Source organism: Ursus maritimus, unplaced genomic scaffold (assembly GCF_017311325.1).
Source record: "Ursus maritimus isolate PB19 unplaced genomic scaffold, ASM1731132v1 scaffold_3, whole genome shotgun sequence".
Lineage (NCBI taxonomy): Eukaryota > Metazoa > Chordata > Mammalia > Carnivora > Ursidae > Ursus > Ursus maritimus.
In genome coordinates this window covers 44,912,756-44,928,888 of record NW_024425563.1, presented here as the reverse complement: position 1 = coordinate 44,928,888, position 16,133 = coordinate 44,912,756, and the positions used below count along the sequence as shown (strand labels likewise).

The 16,133-nt window shown below is 49.1% G+C and overlaps 1 protein-coding gene across 4 annotated transcripts in view; it reads right to left on the bottom strand.

Annotated features, from left to right (window-relative positions):
* Positions 1-12,416, bottom strand: part of NOD1 (nucleotide binding oligomerization domain containing 1) — a 69,602-nt gene extending 57,186 nt beyond the window's left edge. For all 4 annotated transcript variants that reach the window (XR_005838541.1, XM_040644125.1, XM_040644126.1 and 1 more), the window contains exon 1: positions 12,303-12,416. The gene's annotated coding sequence lies outside the window, so the exon portion shown is untranslated. The remainder of the gene's footprint in view (positions 1-12,302) is intronic.
* Between the last annotated feature and the right edge of the window lie 3,717 nt (positions 12,417-16,133).

The window sequence follows — 16,133 nt, the reverse complement described above, 5'->3', positions numbered from 1 at the left end:
CTTCCAGAAACCTCAAGAAAATCATTTCCCGTCATCTACACGGGCCTCATGATTTCACTCTTTTCTTAGACGCCCAGTTACTGGGAATCCTCTTTCACTCTGGGCCTGAAAGAAAGAGATTTCAGAACAAATGACACAGCTTTCCACAAACTGGTGTTGCAATAGCAAATAAGATCCCTAAGGGATCTGAGGCCTGTTGCTTCAAACATTCTTTAACAATGCAGCAGAGGCAAACTTAGACTTACAACCCCGAGTGTTCTCAACGGCGAGCTCTGCAGTCAGGCCATTCTGCAAGCATTTCTGCCTCGGACACTTTCCACACGGAGACGGGAAACAAACACGAACAAACCAAAGTCAGCTTTGCCGGCGTCAGGTGCTGTGGAATCTGGCCAGTGCTCTGAGCCTCTGCACCCATGCTGACCCCGTCGCCACCTGCCACGGCCCTCCCCTGGCCCCCTGCTGCCAAGTTCTGCTCATGTCTCAAAATGTGAGTTCCAAACAGGCTGCTGCTCTCTGGAAACGTGGGAGGCCACAGGGGAAGAAAATACATAGGGAGGATCAGCATATGGGATAGGATTTCATTGACTGTGGGACAGTTTCACAGACTTTCCTCCTGCTTCCTTGCAAAATAACACAGTGATAGAAGTAGGTGGCTCATTAAACAGTTTGGACTCGTTCAGTGCCTGGCTGGTTCATTCGGCGGAGCGCGCGACTCCCGATCTCGGAGTTGTGAGTTCAAGCCCCATGTTGGGTGTAGAGATTAATTAAGAAAAATCTTTTAGGGGCACCTGGGTTGTTCAGTCAGTTAAGCGTCTGCCTTCGGCTCAGGTCATGATTCCAGGGTCCTGGGATCGAGCCCCACATCAAGAGCCCTGCTCAGCAGAGAACCTGCCTCTTCCTCTCCCTTTCCCTGTGCCCCTCCCCTGCTTGTGTGTTCTTTCTCGCTTTCTCACAAAAATAAAATAAAATCTTAAAATAATTAAAAAAATAAATAAATAAAATCTTTAAAAAAAACAGTTTGGACTCTCTTCCTGGGTACAAGGTAGGGTTACACTTCCCTCCCCCCTTGAAGTCACTTGCTTTGACTCATGAAATGTGAACGGAAGTGGAAGGAGTTACTCTGGGTAGGAAGCTCTCAGTCTCGTCCCCACGGGTGTCAATGTGCAACTGCTCTTCCTCTGGCCCTCTGACCAGCTCCTTCAAGATGGCGGCTGCTCCATCCGCCTGGGCCCACAAGTCACAGCAGTGAGGACCGCCTCCTGCCAGGTTGTGATGGGCACAGTACAAGCAAGACACAGACCTCTGTTGTCTGAGCTGCTGAGATTTGGGGATTATCTGTAACCTAGCCCAGCCTGACAGATACCATGCTTTGGGGCAAGAAAAGCATTCAGCACATTAGGAAACTGAGGCCCAGAGGGGTGAAGTGCGTCGTCACAGGCCAGACAGCTGGCTGGAGGCGGAACAGGAGGCACATCACAGCCCTCGCCCTTCCTTCTCAAGACAGCCTTTCTCTAAGGCACGACCCCATGACATTAAAGGACCACCTGTAGTAATGACAAGCCGCTACAACTGTTTTTCAGGTACCATAAAATTGACTCTATTTGTTGAGTCAAGAGGTAAGTTAAAATAAAACACCATTCTCCGCTTACCTCTCGCTTACAGTCACCTATGAAAAAAATACTAACATCTTAAAAAGGGAAAAAGGCACACAAGGAAGTCACGCATACTACTGATTGGGGCTGAGGCGGCCGCATCTGCGGTGGCCCCACATCGTGTCATTTCACCCAGTTACTTGTCCCAGAACCACTGCACCACGGCCCCGGCCACCGTCACCACGACTGTCAGGATGGTCGGGTACGAGCCACCATCAGAGATGAAAAAGAACGTTACGGAGCTATATGTACTGACACAGAAAGATCTTCAAGACATAGCATCACCTGAAAAGCTCAAGTTGCTGAAAGAAATACAGAGGGTAACATTTATAGAACTTGCCCATTTCGCCTGTCCTAGAAACACACAAAACACTATATATTTTCTACAAGCATACATGTATAAACATAAATGCAAAGAAGAATCTCTGGGAGACGATACACTCTGAGAATAGCGATTACTTCTGGACAGGCAAGGAGAGCACCAGGATTGCGTAGTACTTTCATTTGCAATGTTTTAACTTCTCAGAAAAAGAATACGTACTTGCATAAAGTTACTTTAGAGTTGTTTTTTTTTTTAAGATTTACTTATTTATTTTAGAGAGAGGGAAAGAGAGAATGTGCACACATGGGGCAGGGAGGGGCAGACCTAGAAAGAGAGAGAGAAACCCAAGACGACTCCTAGCTGAACATGGGGCTCAATCCCATGACCCTGAGATCATGACCTGAGCTGAAACCAAGAGTCAGATGCTTAACTGACTCAGCCACCCAGGAGCCCCACTTTGGAGCCTTTTTAATCTTCAGGGCATCTCAGGACATTTTGAGACAGGTCAGTGAAACATTCTCCGCAACATTTTGTCCTAAGGAACTTTGACTTTCAACTCAAAACCCCATCCCCCCAGACAAAAAGGCCCCGTCCCCATTAAACGAAATGACAGTTCATTGAAACCAAACAAACTCAAATAGGGTGCTACGACTCTTTCTGCGCACCTGTGAATAAACAAAATGCTCCTTCTGGTCTGACGAAATATCACAGTCAAGCTGACAGGTGTGTGGGTGGGAAGAATTTTATTTTGTCTTCAATTTAGTAGGAGGCTGTCCACTCATGGTATTGCCAGTAAGTCTGGTTTGAAAGAAGGCATCTGAAGTGAAAACATCAATCTTCACACAAAAATTACTCACACAAAAATTACAGAGCAAAAACACCAACAAAACTGACTTTCAGGTAGGTGGTTTTCAATTTTAGGACCTCGAGCAATGCCTTACGGAAGAAATGCTCCATGATTACTAAATACTTCATTTCCCTTTACGTTTCCCCTTCCTCTCATGTAGCACAAAGCTCTGCAGTTTAAAGCAATACCGGCTCAACTGCCTTTTTTTTTTTTTTTTAAGATTTTATTTATTTATTCGACAGAGAGAGAGACAGCCAGCGAGAGAGGGAACACAAGCAGGGGGAGTGGGAGAGGAAGAAGCAGGCTCATAGCAGAGGAGCCTGATGTGGGGCTCGATCCCATAACGCCAGGATCACGCCCTGAGCCGAAGGCAGACGCTTAACCACTATGCCACCCAGGCGCCCCTCAACTGCCTTCTATGGAACGTTCTGAGCCTGAGTAATGTTTTCATTTTGGTGGGAGGCCAAAAGGACCTCATATTTTTCCACCCAATATCTGCTCGATGTTTTCATTTTGGTGGGAGGCCAAAAGGACCTCATATTTTTCCACCCAATATCTGCTCCCCACCCAAAAGGTACCATTACCAATGAAACCGTTTTAGATTCTTTGCTCTTTCCGACACGAAGGTCTAACCGGCAAACACCATCTCTGGCAAAGCCCCAGGCTGCCATGCACAATATGGGTTTCTAAAACACACTCACTGCCACGGACCTGGAGGACAGAAATCGATCACCGGTATCAGATAATAGGCAACTGGTAGTTACTTATTGAATGAAGATTTAAGATGAGTTCAATAAAGCCACCATGCCCCGCCTACTTCAGAGATGGTACCCGGATTGTAAAACGCCAGTTCGAATGGACCCTGCCAGCCTAATGGTTACACCCCAGCAACACTTGAACCCACACACCCATGAGCATTGAGGGCTGTAGCTGGATTCTCCTCAAGGAAATCTCTCCTCTCTTGAGTAAGATTCATTTTGACTATGACCCATAGCCTCCTCAGACCAGTTTTAAAAGGCTGAAGATCATTATACTGTGTGTGTTGACTTGAAGCACCGGGATACTCAAGGTATCCAGCAAGGTGGACTAACCCATCCCAACGGCGAGCTCACAGAACGCGAATGCCCAGCCTACTTCCACACCATCTCGGTAGAACCGTGCAGAGAACACACACAACGGGTCAACTCAAATTGGCTCCCACTTTCCCTGCTGCATGATCCACAAAAACATTAGTTCGATTATGCTCCCAGGCTTCTGACAGGAGATAAATACAAGCCGCCGTTCTGAAATGGGTCTACATCCCCATCTCACGCTCGCGTGCTCTCTCTCTCTGTGTTGTTGTCTTTTCATTTTTCTTCTTTGTTTTTAATTTCTTATCCTGGAAAACAAGCCCACTCCTGCATGCCTCTGTCATACCAGAAAACCGAGGACAGTTCCCTCTGGAGAAAACGCAGCAGATGGCTGAGGCCACAATGACTATTTGAAGCTTTCGAGCTCCATTAACACTCATTTACTTTAAGGATCTGAAAGCCCTTAATCCCTCAGAATTTCAAAGCAGATACAGAAGTCAGTCAGTCTGTCTCTCATAATCTCCCGTCTCTTCCCCCCTCTCTCCCCTTCCCCCTCCTTCCATCTATCTCTGTTTCTATCTTCCTTTCTTGTGAAAGCGCCCCAGGACTCCAGATACGGACGCAGCCATGCCTTCAGCCGCCAGGACCTTCTGGGAAGTCAAGTGTCTGACTCCACGTCCCTCAGAGTCAAACCTTCTGGTCAAGAAACCCTGTGGAGAATGCAGGCCGAGCCAGCCCCTCCCTTCTCTGCCGGAACCATGGACTTCCGGAGTGGAACAGAATGTCGTTCAATGCCCCCATTTTAGAGGTGAGGAAACTGAGGCCCAGGGCAGCGTGGATCCCCCAGAACCAGAACCCAGATCTCCTGGCACTGAGGCAGATGCTTCTGGTTAGAAGAGCTGCCTGGGCGGTGGCAGCACATGCCCCACCCCCACTCCCCAGCAGGGGCTGACACCTGTCCGATTGGGGACGGGTGGGGCCCGCTCGCCCTCTTCGTCCCCACAGCCCGGCTCTCCCGGCTGGGAACTCCCACAGGACTTTATTCCCATTTCTCTCAGAGGACAGGTACTTCACCTTTTGCTTTCCTGACTTCTCCCTTCACATTCATTGATGGTGGCAGTGAAGGGCCAAGCCTCGAAACCCAGCTGATCCGATGCCAACCACTAGCTCCGTGAGTTGGACAAACGACACCGTGCCACCCTTCTGCGCGTCAGGGCTCTTACCTGTCAAACGCAGGTAAGAATTGCGCCTGCCTCCTAAGACCGCTGGGAGGGTTCAAGGAGTGAATATACACACAGTGTTTGGAATAGCACTGGCCGCCCTGTAGGCACGTATCAGAGTCAAGAAGGGAGACTAGGCTAGGACTTCAGCCTGGTTCATCCTCGAGGCGCAGCATTTGACTCTGAGAGACGGTGTCTCTCTGGTGAGTCACCCTCTCTCTAGAACGTAGAGGCTGCTAGATAAAAAACTTCATTAGCATGCGCTGAACGGATACGTGGATTCCCCGAGTTAACACACTCACTTAGGGAGGTCACCTGCTAAGTGCATTAGTGGATAAATTCAGATTCGCAGGCACCAGTACTCGCGATTGCTCGGAGGCATTTATATTAGCTGCTGCCTTAAGTTCAACCAGAGCTCAGCTCTCCACTTCCAGGGCACTGTCTCTGCACGCTCTCGGCACAAAATCACCTATGCTTTGTGACAATGCCCCCGCGATGCCTTAGGGGGCTGATGTGAGACTGTTGATTGTTATTTTCCTGGTGTTATCCAGGCTTTGAAACACAAAGTTCCCAAACCACCCTGCTTGGTATTCATTCCGAGGGGCCAGTGAACAGAAATATCTCAATAAAGAAAGCCAACAGAAGACAACAGAGCCTTGAACCCGAGACCCGGATCTGGAACTCTGTAAGTGGGTTCAAGTACTTAGGCGGGAGAAAGCGTCAGGTCCGGAAGCCCCAGGACATCTGGAGATGGCATTCAGAACGAATACACAAAGTGTCTGGGGCTTCTCAAAGGAAAGGCACTCCTTAAGAACAGAATAGGTCAGTCACCTCAGAGGCTTGAGTTGCAACTTGACCCTGAGTAAATAAACACTGGTGACTGCCGGCCAAGACACTTAGCTGGAGACTCTTACATTCACCCCACTTGATCATGCCGCCACAGTCAGAACCGCCTGGGACACAAATCTATCACAGAGCCCGGCCGCAGGGTATCTGGGATGTGTGTAGTGTGGCCCTGTGGGGTGCTGAGAGGTTGAGAAGATGCCAAGTTCCCCCCACGAGGCAGCAACACCCCGGCCTGGGCCCTCCAGAGTCCTCACCCAGTGTGTCCTATCTTAGGGAGCACACCCACCCACCAGCCAAAATACACCTGCCCTGCCACGGCCTCTCACTCTGGGACCTACAATGTCACAGGAGTAGGGAGAAAGGGGGCAGTGCAGATCCCCCCAGAGCAAGCTGGCATGCCATGTGAGGTCTTGGCCCCTTCCGGTTTGCAGGCTTTTTCTGTGACCTAAAAGCTCCAAATAAAGAGCTTCCTTTTTTCCAAACTCTGTGCCTTTTAAGTGTATGCAATTTCCCCAGTTAACGAACATGGTGGAGAAAGTACCTCTTTGAGGGCTTTTGGGCGAAAGCCAGCGAGAGAGCAGACTAGCATGGAAGACGGTCCCATGCCCCTGCCCTTGGCCGGGGGACGGGATTCCCCGCATTTTGCACCTGCAGACACGGATGCTCTGACAACCACACTCCCAACGTGCCTCTGCTCTTTGGTTTCCAAGGAGCCAGGAAGGACTGGAATCCCCCGCCGCCTTCCACGGAGGCCCACACGCACTTACACACCTACCCCGGAGAACCACAGAGCCGGTGCCCCGATTCCTGGCTCTGCCCTCTTTTACTTTATTCTGAGCCTCAGTTGGCTCATCTAGAAATTGAAAACCATAATTTCTGTCTCCAGAATTGCCTCACATATCAAGACAAGGTTTATAAAGCTTAACGAATAGGGGTCGCTAATTATCTTTTTCTTGTAGATTACAAACAGAAAAGGTCGGGGAGGAAGGAGCTCCTCCAGGCCTCCCATTGCCTTTTAGAATAAAATTCCAAATCCGTTCCAGCCCAGGAGGCTCTGCTTGGCCTGAGTTTGGTTCATTCTTTAGCTCTCTCTGCACATTCCCCAACACACCCAATGCTTTCCCACCTCTGAGCCTTCAAACAGGCTGTTCCCTGTGTCCAGCATGCTTGGACTCCTTTCCATCCCGAGTCCTAGTCAAAAAGACTCGTTCTTGAAAAGGCATATCCCAGACTTCCTGAATCCTAGTCTAGCTCTGATATCCTGTCTCCGGACATTCTATTGTTTCCACTTAAACACTTAGCCCAGTTCAGAACTGCGTACTGGTGTGTCCCACCCCTTCCTCCTTCGCTAGCCTGTGAACTCCCTTCCGCCAGGCGCTGGGTATCTTCCATTCACTGCTGTAGCCCAAATAATTTCATGGACTCCTGGCACTGGCAAGGTCTTCTGATAATATTTGTTGAATTAATGTGAAGAATTGAAGGCCCCGTGAGCCAAGAGGAACCAGGAGCTACAAAGAGCTTTCTAACAGCCCTCGACACCAGGCTGGGGAGCCAGCAAAGCACTTCACACCCAGGGGAAAGCCCGAAAAACACTTGCCACCTCATTCTCTGAAAGGCGTAAACATCCACAATCCACTCGATGGAGATTCTGATTATCTGGGCCAGGGCTCCACTGGCTCACGCCTCTTGGAAGACTGCCAGATTCCCCAAAGAGGCAAAAGCTACTGAGTTGTACAGAAGAGGGAAGAGGAGTAAGAAACTTCTGAAAAGGCAATCTACTTGGGAACGGGCCCTGCACTTTTGAGGGCATGTTCTTTAAATACTGTTGTGTCCCCCTGAGCCCCCATCTGGAACTTCCAGGCCTGGTTTCTGTCGCCCCAAGTATCCCACACCCCTGTCTGGGGGAAGATAGGTTTTACTACACCCAGCTAACAAGCTCAGTGCACGGAGATGACATCTTTATCAAAATAAACACTATAACCCACTCTGAGAACAGTAGTCCAGGTGAACGGCAGGGCTCCCCCAGCCCCACCACACCCAGTGGGTATCAGCTCGGCCAGTGGAAGCGCCCGCTGAGACTTAAAAGCTGCAAATCTGGGGTGGGGGAGGAGTCCCACTTTCCCTTCATAAGCAGACGATTCTTTGGAAGTTGGGGCCCTGTGTGAGAAATAGAGCTCCTCGATTACAAGGAGGCAGGCATGGGGACGTGGAGGAGGTGAGCAGAGGGAGGGGCGCTTGTGGAGTTCTGCTTCGGGGGGCCGGGGGCCTGGTAACAGGGTTCGGCTTCAAACCCCAGGTGCGGCGTTTACTATCTGTGGACTCTGAGCTAGTTATTCCATCTCACTGAACCGTAGCCTTCGCGTCTGTAAAATGAGGGAAATGAGAAGCGCCTGGGTGGCTCGGTCGTTAAGCGTCTGCCTTCAGCTCAGGGTGTGATCCCAGAGTCCTGGGATCGAGCCCTGCATCAGGCTCCCTGCTCCACTGGGAGCCTGCTTCTTCCTCTCCCACTCCCCCTGCTTGTGTTCCCTCTCTCGCTGGCTGTCTCTCTGTCAAATAAATAAAATCTGGAAAAAAAAAAAAAATGGGGGCAATGACAACTAGCCCGGAGGCTTGTTGGATCAGGGTTGCACACGGTAAATCTCCGTGTCTGCTCTTACTTAGGGTCTACCAGATCAGGGGCATCGTCAACTCATCAAGCCTCCAAGCACTCCTTCCACACAGGTAGAGGTATCCCCATTTTACAGATACAAACACCGAGGCTCAGGAGTGTTAGGTACCTTACCCAAAGCCACACAGCTCAGACAGGGCAACCCCAGCACTCCAACCCCAGCAATCTTCATCACCATCATCATCATAACGACCATTGCCTGAAAGCCAGGTGATTGGCTGAGCACTTTACATCAATTACCTCATCCAGTACTCAAAGCCACTCTGTAAAGAAGGAACGCCTATCGCTATCTGACAAAGGGGGACACAGGGGCCACTCTATAAAGAAGGGACGCCTATTGCTATCTGACAAAGGGGGACACAGGGTTGGAGAGGTTGAGTGTCTTGGCTGAGGTCACACAGTTAAGGAACAAAGCAGGGGCTTGAGCTCAGTTCTGACCCCCAAATCATAGTCTTTTCCGCTTCAGTCCTGCCTGTCTGGATTTGTTATAGACCTTACGTCTCTCCTTGAAACCATTGACGTGCCCGAATTCCTATTAAGCATTTATTCCTTGATAAATGGGGTCCATGAGTGACTCCATCCCAATGAAAGAGCCCACTGTCATGAACTGTACGAAGTAAGGATATCCCCAAAGAAAAGCCTAGCTTTCCACCAAGTTCCTTCTAGAAGGTTTGGTTTGGGGTCATAGGCTGTCCAAAACGGCAGTTTACTAGACTACCCTTCGGATTTGCTGGCTTTAGCACACGTCCCTTGTGAGGGCACTAGAGGCCCAGGACGTCCTCAGGGTGACAGCCCCCCAGACACGGCTGGCATCAGCGGCCCGGCAGGGGGAGGGCAAAGGCAGGGGTGGTGACGAGCCTGGTTTGGCCAACTCTGCAACATAATCTCTGCTCACACACAGTTTGGTCTGTGGCCATTCTAGATAAAACACAAGAATAAGAATTCAGGCCAGGAAGTCTTGCTTCGACAAACTGTACAGCATTGGGTAAAAACCATAAATTAATTGAAATTTAGTTTCAGTGACTACTCACTTCTAAGAGGCAAGTTTGGAAAAAAAAAAAAAACCCTTGTCCTCAATGAGCATTTGATGCACCAAAGACTTTTCCCGCAAAAAAGTTCAGACTTTGTGGATGAAAGGCCCCCCTTTTTCCCCTAGCACTCTTTTTATTATAATATTTTTAATATTATACAGTACTTCCCTGGTTTTTGATGTAAAGTTCACCATACAGTACTTCCCTGGTTTTTGATGTAAAGTTCGATGATTCATTAGTTGCGTGTAACACCCATCCCCATCTCCCCTCGCAGGGGACAGGGAGACTCTACCCAAACAGGGTTGCCTGAGTATCGCGCAGGCCCCTCCCCCAGAAGGCAGGCTGAAAAAAATCAAGAAGCCCACATCCCTAAGGTCCTGATGAAAGGAGGCCCTTTGTGCAGGACACAATTGACTTTGCCCAGACCATGAAAGAAAACAGGACTTCTAGAAACATGCAAAGCATCTACAGTTCTGCATGACAAAAATTCAGCACAAGGACAAATTTTAGCTTTTCTAATTTCATCTTGCCTAAAATCATCCCAAAAAAGAGAATCGTAAAATAAACCGGTAACTTAAACCTCAAATCCTAGGCTTAGGTCTTATATTTTGAAGAAGATATTGAACTCTTTTCTTCAGATAAAAAGAGACAAGAATTTAATATTCTTGTTTAAGCAAAAAAAAAAAAATCACCATTGCATATATACTGTAAAAACACCTGATCTTAATTTTTATATGACATCACTGTTCATATCATCAGTGTCTAAACAGTGCTACTGCTACCGTCAGTGATCCTGACAGTGACACACACAGCAGGATGAAAGGTCCATCTGGGATGTTGGCACTGACAGTTGTAGGATCTGGGTCCCCCTTCCCCAAATTCTGGACGGTGCTTGGCCATTGAAGAACGATTCATTGTCCCTAGGCCAAGAGTCAGAGGCAAAACAAGAGCAGCCCGGGTGTCCCCTGGGGACACTGCCAGTAGGAGAGCCACATCCACTCCAAGACCCTACAGACAGCCCAGCTTTCTTGGGAGCACATTTTTTATCTATGGGGCAGCATGATGGAGAAGTCTCAAGATTAAGGACTGCTTTCTTTTGTCAAGAAGTTCATTCCCACCACATGGAGTAAAGCTGTATTCCAGAGCCATCAATTAGCCCTGGGGGCAGGGGGTGGGGGGAACTGGTGGCCTGAGATTCCAGAACTCAAAGCACCCAGAGGCCCAAGGGGGAAGGAACCCTCCCCTTAGCAGGGCAGGAGAAGAGCTGGGGAATGGAATGTTGAGGGAGACAATTTCTGGACAAACACTCCCCCACCCCATCGTGGCCATGCTAAGAAAACAGCTGTCGGACACAAAGAACCGCCACTCACAGAGCACCTGCCACGTGCCACCTGCCCTGCCAGGCATTTGCTACACGTTATCTCCTTTAACTATATTAGTCCCAGGACAGAGTTACTATTTTTATCCCCAGTTTTCAGGTAACTTACCTATGGTCACATATCAGAAGGGACAGAACCTGATTTCGGGTCCAGGTTTGATGGACTCCAAAGCTCAGAATTTATTTCTCCACGCCACAAGAATTAAAGGTACTCTTCTTAAAACCTTTCGAAGTCCTTTCTTCCACCTCCCGGTGTTTGCTTGTTTCAAATCCACTTTTATCTGCCCTGCACATGTGGTAGAAGTCTGTGTCTTGTCCAATGACCCTGCTTCTGGGATTATAGCTACTTCTCCCCACCGTCTTCCCGGGGATGAGGAAGGGTCCATCCTGTGAAACCCACTCCTCTGGGATATTCACAGTAGAGTCACCCTTCGCTGGATATCGTCTAACCCAGGTGGAGGCTCTTAGAAGGAGGGACAAACCCAACCCTGTGGCAAACACACCTGGCCTCACCCTTAAAGCAGATCACCCAGAATTTGTTGAAGCCGTGAGTTTACTGGTTTTCCCCCAACTTCATTTCAAATGCCACAATGGTGTCACCTTCCAGAATGCAGAACCAATCAGGGACCATAAGAGAAGGACCCGCAGTCCTTCTGTTTCTCACAATGGGGCAAAAGACTGTGAATATAGGAAGTTCCTTGAACACGTTATTTACCCTGCCAAGCATAGTCACATTCCCCTTTTTGCCGCTCGGAAAGCCGGAGGGAAGCCCGCTGCCGGGTCCCCAAGACCACGCAGGACACTGGGTGCAGCGGGATCCGTCTGCCGCTGAACTCCATCAAGGTCCTTGCCTGTTTTCCACCCTCCTAGGCAGCCAGCCTTTATTTGATCATTGGTTATTCCCAACCCCGGCTGCACACTGGAATCAGCTGGGGAGTTTAAACGCTAGAGAGGCCTGGGTCCCACCCCCAGGGATTCTGACGTAATTGGTCTGGGGTGCGGACCGGGCATTCTAAATTGCACGCAGGATTTAGAAATCCCCTAACAAGGGATCAATGATTCCGCAGACGCTGAAGTTCATCGTTTGAACTTTTCCTGCATTCCTCAAACTGTCTGCGGTTCTCCTTCTTGTTCCCCCGGAGCTCTTCCAGGGGAGTTTTGCATTCCACCCACAAACACGATCCCTCCTCTCTGCGCCTCCTCGCTAGCAGCGCCCAGGACCCCAGGAAACTTCACCGTGCGAACCATCCCCCGTCGCTAGAACTTACTTGGGCTCCACGTGTGCAGACCTCGCAGCAGCTGAGAACCAGAGCGAGAGCTGGGAGTGCGGAGACCCGGGAGCGCCGAGGCCCGGGAGCGCGGAGACCGGGGAGCGCCGAGGCCCAGGAGCGCGGAGACCGGGGAGCGCCGAGGCCCAGGAGCGCGGAGACCGGGGAGCGCCGAGGCCCAGGAGCGCGGAGACCGGGGAGCGCCGAGGCCCAGGAGCGCGGAGACCGGGGAGCGCCGAGGCCCAGGAGCGCGGAGACCGGGGAGCGCCGAGGCCCAGGAGCGCGGAGACCGGGGAGCGCCGAGGCCCAGGAGCGCGGAGACCGGGGAGCGCCGAGGCCCAGGAGCGCGGAGACCGGGGAGCGCCGAGGCCCAGGAGCGCGGAGACCGGGGAGCGCCGAGGCCCAGGAGCGCGGAGACCGGGGAGCGCCGAGGCCCAGGAGCGCGGAGACCGGGGAGCGCCGAGGCCCAGGAGCGCGGAGACCGGGGAGCGCCGAGGCCCAGGAGCGCGGAGACCGGGGAGCGCCGAGGCCCAGGAGCGCGGAGACCGGGGAGCGCCGAGGCCCAGGAGCGCGGAGACCGGGGAGCGCCGAGGCCCAGGAGCGCGGAGACCGCTCAGTGGTGGCAAGCCTGGGAACTCAAAGCTCCAATTGGACCACGGTAGCCAGGAGCCCAAGCCAGTTCCTTTAAAAGTACCCGCCCCCTCGCCCGGATCCTGCAACCAGAGGCGAAGCCTGGGCGCGAAGGTGAAACTTGTTAAAATAGCACACGTGCGCCTAGATGAAAATTAGCTCAAAGTACTCAAAGTTTACATCAGAGCATTTATTTTGATTTATACTTTTAAAAATCCAAGCCTTTCTTCCTGTTCTTAAATTTGTTCTTGGCAGTGTACATTTTATACTGTATACATTAATCAGTGATTTCCCCAATAAAATAAAATTTAATAAATTTCCCCAATAAAATATTTTTAAACTACTTATGTTTTTAAAGATTGTATTTATTTGTGTGAGAGAGAAAGCGCGCACAGCTGGGGGAGAAGCAGAGGGAGAGGGAGAAGCGGGCTCCCGGCTGAGCAGGGAGACCTACACTTGACGCCAGGACCCTGAGATCATGACCTGAGCCTGAGGCAAACGCCCAACTGACTGAGCCACGCAGGCGACCCAATTTTCAAACTTTTAAATGGGGAAGGTCTACATAAGGCATACCGATTCTATAAATCGTCATTCACACGAAAATACATTCAGTCACGTGACCACAAATGCTCCTAAGTTCCTACCAAAGGCTATCTTCTGAGAAAAGCGTGCGCATAACTCAAAAGTAAAACTTTGCAAATGTAAAATTGAAGGGATAGAAAGTGCAACTTGTAAACACCAAAACGAAGGCAATAAAGGTATTGATTCTTTCAGTTTAACCTTATATTAACCTCTGGTAGAAAAATTAGAAAAATTATCTTTCCTTCTAGGATTCTGATTTCTATCTTCCATGGCTTTTAAACGCTCCTATTTTCCATATCCTGTTTCTCTGGCTGCATTCTGAGTAACCTCTTCATTTCTGTTTTTTCATTCATCAATTATTTTGCAAAGATTTGAATCTGCTCTTTAACCCATCTGTGGTAGGCAGAGTAATAAATACCCTTCCCGCCATGATGTCCATGGCCTATACCTGGAAACTGAATATGGCAAAGCAAAATTAAGGTGGCAGGTGGAATTTAGGGTGCTAATCAGCTAACCTTAAGATGGGAAAATTATGGTGGATTAACCAGGTGAGCCCAATGTAGTCATAGGGGTCCTTATAAGTGGAAGAGGGAGGCAGAAAAAGGAGAATCAAAGAGATGGTAAGCAGAGAAGAATTTGGCCTGGTGTTGCTGGCTTTGAAGATGGAGGAACAGGGTTCTGAGCCAAGGACTAAGGGGGTTTCTAGAAGATGAAAAAGCAACAAAATGGATTCTTCCAAAGGAACAGTCTTGCTGACATTTTGATTTCAGCACAGTGAGACCAATTTCAGACTTTTGACCTTCAGAAATGTCAGAAAATAAATTCGCGTTGTTTTAAGCCACCAAATTTGTGGTAACTCGTTACAGCAGCACTAGGAAACAATACACCATCCATTTAAGTTCTTAATTTTAACAATATATTTACGTTCTACACATTTTGGTTCTATTTCTAGTTTTCTTGGTCATTTTTAATAGTTTCTTGCTCTTTGCTAATTCCATCACTTTAAAAAATGCATAGTTATTTTTTTGTTTTTCATCACTCTTTGAGATAATTCCAAATTCATATGCAGCTGGAGGAAATAATGCAGAGAGATCCATTCACCCTTAACCCAATTTCTCCCAGTGTTAATATATTCCAGAACCACAGTGTAAGATCACAACTAGGATGCTGGCCCTGATACAGTCAAGATACAGAACATTTCCATCATTACAAAGGTCCCTCACTTCGCCCTTTTATGCCACATCGGTTCCCTTTTAGTTACTGGCAACCATGAATCTGTATCCCATTTCTATAATTTGTCATTTCAAGAACGTTGTATAAATAGGCGCATACAGTATGTAACATTTGGGGATTGGTTTTGTTTACTCAGCCTAATTCCCTGAATATTCAAGGTCATCGCATGTATCAATGGTCCTTTCCTTTTTATTGTTGGGTAGTACTCCATTGCCTTACCACACAGATTACCACAGTTTGTTTAACCATTCACTGTTGAGGGACATCTGGGTTTTTCCAGTTTGGGGCTATTACGAATAAAGGTGCTGTAGACATTCACATACAGGTTTATATGTGAACATAATAAATGTCCAGGAGCACAATTGCTGGGTCATATTGTAGTTACATGTTTAGCTGCTGCTGCTGCTCCTTCTTTTTTAAGAGGGGGAGAGAGGTGTGGGCGGGGTAGAGGGAGAGGGGGAGAGAGAATCTTAAGCAGATTCCACGCCCAGTGCAGAGCCCCACAGAGTTCTATCTCCCAACCCTGAGATCATGACCTGAGCCAAAATCAAAAGTTGAGGGGCGCCTGGGTGGCTCAGTTGGTTAAGTGACTGCCTTAGCTCATGGTCATGATCCCAGGGTCCTGGGATCGATTTCCGTGTCAGGCTCCCTGCTCAGCCGGGGAGTCTGCTTCTCCTCTTCCCCCTGCTCCTGTTCTCTCTCTCTCAGTCTCTCTCTTTCAAATAAATGAATAAAATCAAAGTCGGACACTTAACTGACTGAGCCACCCAGGCGCCCCATATGTTTAGTTTCTTTTCTTTCCTTTAAGATTTATTTGAGAGAGATGGAGAGAGAGAGAGAGAGAAAGAGTAGGGGTGGGGCAGAGGAAGAGAATCTTCGAGCAGACTCCCTGCTGAGCACAGAGCCTGATGCAGGGCTCCATCTCAGGACCCATGAGCTCATGACCTAACCCGAAACCAAGAGTTCAGTGCTCAACTGACTGCGCCACCCAGGTGCCCCCACATGCTCAGCTTCTTAAGAAACTGCCAGATTGTTTTCCAGAGCCGATGTGTCACTTTACATTCCCGGCAGCAATGTGTGAGTGATCCAGTTTCAGAGAATCCTTATCAGCATTTGATGCTGTCACAATGTTTTATTGTAGCCACACTGATAGGCGTGTGGTGATAGTGATACATCACTGTGGTTTTAATTTGCTAATGATGTTGGACATCTTTTCATGTGCCTTCTTTGCCATCTGTTCTCTCCTCTTGGATGAAATGTCTCTTCGCATCTCTTGTTCATCTTCTAAGTGGATTGTTTGATTTTTACTATTGAGTTTTGAGAATTCTTTATATATTCTAGAGACCAGCCCTTTGTCAGATACGTGGTTTGCAAATATTTTCTTCC